The sequence below is a fragment of the Vigna umbellata genome, chromosome 11 (genome assembly GCF_029865625.1).
Source record: "Vigna umbellata cultivar VRB3 chromosome 11, Vumbellata_1.0, whole genome shotgun sequence".
Lineage (NCBI taxonomy): Eukaryota > Viridiplantae > Streptophyta > Magnoliopsida > Fabales > Fabaceae > Vigna > Vigna umbellata.
The window spans coordinates 7,907,009-7,911,685 of NC_142175.1; the positions used below are offsets into that span (position 1 = coordinate 7,907,009).

General features: G+C 31.5%; 1 pseudogene; it reads left to right on the forward strand.

Moving 5' to 3' along the window:
• Positions 1 to 640: 640 nt before the first annotated feature.
• LOC148190912 (uncharacterized) lies at positions 641 to 1,651 on the forward strand (annotated as a pseudogene).
• The last annotated feature ends 3,026 nt before the right edge of the window (positions 1,652 to 4,677 follow it).

Genomic DNA, 4,677 nt, shown 5'->3' on the forward strand with positions numbered 1-4,677 from the left:
ATTGATATTTGAATTTGGCAAAGATTGAACCAAATTTGAGTGCTATTGCATTGGAGGATCAGTGAAATTGTTTTTGGTGAAGCTTCAAGAAAATTTGATTAGTCTTCAAGAGGTAATTCTTAAACCATCTTTGAACTAATTATACTTTATGTTTATATATGAATGCGTGTTTACTTTTTTCTTATAACTCATTGTCAATGTAATTTTGTATTATGTTTAGTTAATGTGTAGTATATATTTAATGTATTAATGTATAATATTTATTTAATCAAAGTATATATGATATACGATTATGATATTATATGATTGATTTATGTTTAATTATTATATCAATGATTTTAATTACAGTATGTATATATGGTTAAGTAAATATAGATGGAAGAATATATAGATTTAGCATATTTGGACCGTGAAGATATAGATGACGATGTGGTTGGTGTAGACTTCAATATTATCGCAATGATATGTCAACAATTACAAATTACGACTTCATTGGGAGCACTAACAATGTTATGCATTGTTGCACACGCATTGAATATCTTGAATATGTACTCGAGTAGTGTAAGCAATTACCTACCAGACAGAGACCATCTGTAGAGGAACAATTAGATCAGCGTCGTTTTTCACTCACAGTCATCAAATGGAAAACTATGCAGCTGATTTCTATACAAGGAGTGTAGTTCCTCCGAAGATAATGAATTTTGATTCATTCACCGGTTCAGGGTTATTTTTCCAACAACATCTTCTATTCCAAGGGTTGAGCCAATTTCTGACATTACAGGGACCCTACTATCGGGATTTAATCAAAGTATTTTATTCAAATCTAAAGATATCTGGAAATGGATATTTGCTGAGTGAGGTAAACAAGAGAAAAATTAGATTCAAACCTGTCGATTGGTTGAATGTAGCTAACTTGAAGTACGACGGTCAGAAATTGTGTTATTCAAATATCCCAGACGACTTTCCATATGACCGCGACATGGCATTAGCTACTATGGTTATACCAGATTTGCAGGGTGGTCAAGGTGTTTTAACGGTTGGTTGTTTGAATATCAATGATAGGCTTCTCCATTATATTATTGTGCATATGTTGACTCCACGACCATGGAATTTTGCTAGGTTATTGCACGAAGATACTTTTATGATATGGGTGCTTAAAAATAATATAGCAATCAATTGGCCTCATCACATCATGCAACACATGCTTAAATGCAAGGCCAGTGACACACCCCTCCCATATGGTGTCCTTATCACACAGATCATGCAATATTGTGGAGTTGACGTCTCAGCCGATGCCAGCACTCAAATAGGCTCACGACATCACTTTTCTATCAATTCTTTGAAGAGGATGAAAATTGTTTATGTCAATGGTGTTTGGCAACACGATCTGGATGATGATGAAGAAGAAGACCAACCAGACCCTTATGAAAACCCTGTGCACCCTCCTCCACCTCTATCAAATGCCAACATGATCACTCAAATGTGGGAAGGAGTACAAGACTTGAGACACAGAATGTAGGGTATGGAACAAATGCAGGTGCAGGTTCAACGTATTGAAGATAACTTGGCAAACCTTTCCCTAGACATGAACCGCCAATTTGCTCACCTCAATCAAAATGTCAACTCCATTCTTCACCATTTAGATGATTAAGTTCATTATATTTTCGTTAATGTATTAGATGACTTCAATAGTCTTAAATTTCTTTGTATGTGACTTTTAAATATTTCATTATATATTAATGCTATTGTCCTTAACATCAGCTTTGTTTGTCACTAATTATTCTGTACTTTCTGAACTGCAAATTAGATGGACTCTCGAATCATTGATGAAATGCAAAAACAAATTGATCTATCAAGAAGACTGTCTGCTGTTCTTGAACGACATACACAGGCCATGGAGCGTCAAATCAACATGTTAAATGCTCGAATTCAATCATCTAATCCAACTACAGAGGAAATTGAAAACTTGTTACGGACTATGAACATTGAAGACAATGATTTAAGCAGACAGTGCTTCGAATTTTTATCTTCGCATCCATCTCGTAAAAGACGTCTAATAGGGATGCCAATACAATATTGTTTGAATGCATTGCAACGATACCTTGCTGAATGAACGTCATGATGAAGTATTAAAACAATATTTGTATGTTGAATTCTTGCAACTTGTTCATACGTCGTGTGATATTATAACTTGCTACTTAATTGTGCTTGTTTGATTAATGTTAATCATTCTCACATGCGTGACAAATAAATTGATATCACTTCGTACTAAATTATATTACAATTTAATTCTACAATTTAAAATACATTCATTTTACTACAATTTAATTTTTATAATTTGTAAACATTAATTTTAACAATTTTTCATAATTTTTTTCTCTTTATAAACATTTTTACAATTAAATATAACATAACAAATTAACATTTTATAATACTTTTATAAGTAGGGGCAATTTGGTAATCTTACCAATTAAACACATTTTTAAAATCTATCACATCAATCAAATCCTACACTAATTCTCACAAACTTTACTTCCAAATCCACTCTCAATTAACCACAAATCCACTAAAAAAAACGACAAAAAAATTACCCTCAAATCCACTCAAATCCATTCAAATCATCTCCCCCAAATCATCTCCCCCAAATACCTCCAAAAGAACACACCCTAAGTCTAGGCATACATCAAAACCATCACTAAGTTTAGAGGAAATGGTGCAACCTAGAATGTGAGATCATTTCCCATCCAGAGTTAGAATCTAAGCATATTATCCCAAGCATGGCAATCATCCCTTCATTCTCCGCTTGCATGCACAAGTACCCTTTATTGATATCTTTGCTTGTGTATTAAAATCATATATGCCAAATCATAGTTCAGATATGATTAAAATGTTTAAATTGTAAGGTTAGTCCTCTTTTCAACAAAACTATTGTAATTTCAAATATATATATTGAAATGGTAATCTTATTTTAATTGTGAATTAACTAACAATAAACAAAATAGGAGAAAAAATGGTTTTGGTTGAGAAAAAATGTTCATGGTTGCAGTATATTTCAAATAAGATAATATTTAAGACATTGATTATAATTATTATTAGAAACTTTATCAATTTTTAGGATCATATCTTTCTCTTTAAAAATGACACTGATAAATTAATATTTTTTACTATTAAAAAAGACACTGATAATTCAATATTTTTTAATATTCACTTAGCTTATTGTATTACATTTGATTAGGAAATTGTGCTTAATTATCCAATATTTTTCAATTTTAATATTTGGATTTAATTTGATTATTAATTCTTATTTAGTTAATTTGAATTATGTTAGACTAATTATTTTCATTATTAATTGCAGAAAATTGTTTGGAATATTATTTTGGGATATCAAGAAGCCAAGAACGTCAATAACCACTCTCCAATAGACATTTTATATTTATTTTAATTATAAATTCGTTTTTAGTGTATTTTTGGACATATTTGAATCAATGGATCATTTTTGGTTGGGTCATTTTGGGTCAAAATATTAAAAGTTTAATTTGTAGGCTGACCTTGGAAAAGGGTTTTAGGATACAAAGGGAGCAAAACGTCCCTCACTTTCTCATTTATGTTTTCTGCACTTTTGGATAGCAAGAGATCTCCCAATTTGAGGTTTTAGGTTTTTCATTTATAATTTGATGTACTTTCAATTCCAGTAATGCAATTTTGTAATTTTGTTTTCTTCTTTGTAATTTTAATTTTGCACATTAAATTTCACTTTAATTCTTGCATTGCAATTTAGTTTGTTGTTCAATTTGTTTCCATTGCGTTTCATTTTTGTTTGATTTTATTTTCAGTTTTTTTTTCGTTTTCAGTTTTTATTTTGTTTGTGAATTTTGTTTTCTAGTTCTTAATTGAATTCGTTTTGCTGCATTTAATTTCGCATTGAGTTACACATTCGTTTTCTGCATTTTGAATTATGTTCATGGAAGCTTAGTTTTGTGGGTTGTGATTAGTGAGGTTGCAAAGGTTTCCTTGAGATTATTGGAGTCTAATTGTGATTCTGTTTTGTGTGCCCTGCATATATGCAATATGTTTTGTGCAATTGGCCCTCGCTTAGTGGTCTAAATTGAGCATGATAATCTTCGCTTAGTTGATTACTGTGTGTGCAGAATTGATGAATTTGTGTGAGAGTGTTTGCTTAATTCACATCTTATGAAGACTTTTTTAGATTTCGCTTAGTTGTCTAGTTTGTGTTGGATTAAGGGTCATAGGATTGGATATCTAATGTAAATCTATGATTAGAAACAAGTGAAAATCGAGTTAGCACCAACTTTTCTTTAATCTATCATTAAATTTGTGTTTGAATTTCTGCTTTAGTTAGTTTATTTTATTACGCAAAGCCACCTTCAAAACCTCCCACCATGTGTTTGATCTAATTCTTGAACCACATTTGGTCTTTGAGAGACGACGTAGGGGTCATTTTCCTAGCTTATATTGCATTTAATTGCTCATTAATTTGATTCAGGTACGACCTCGATCCAATTTGGCATCGTTGCCGGGGATCGAACGATTCAGTTTTGGGTATGTGTTAGTGTGTGTGTTTTGTGTTCTGGCGCTAAGCGGCACTGGTTCTGTTTTTGTGAATAATCCATGAATAATGTCAACTTTTGTCTAATTAATTGGCATTTTTAGTTTTGA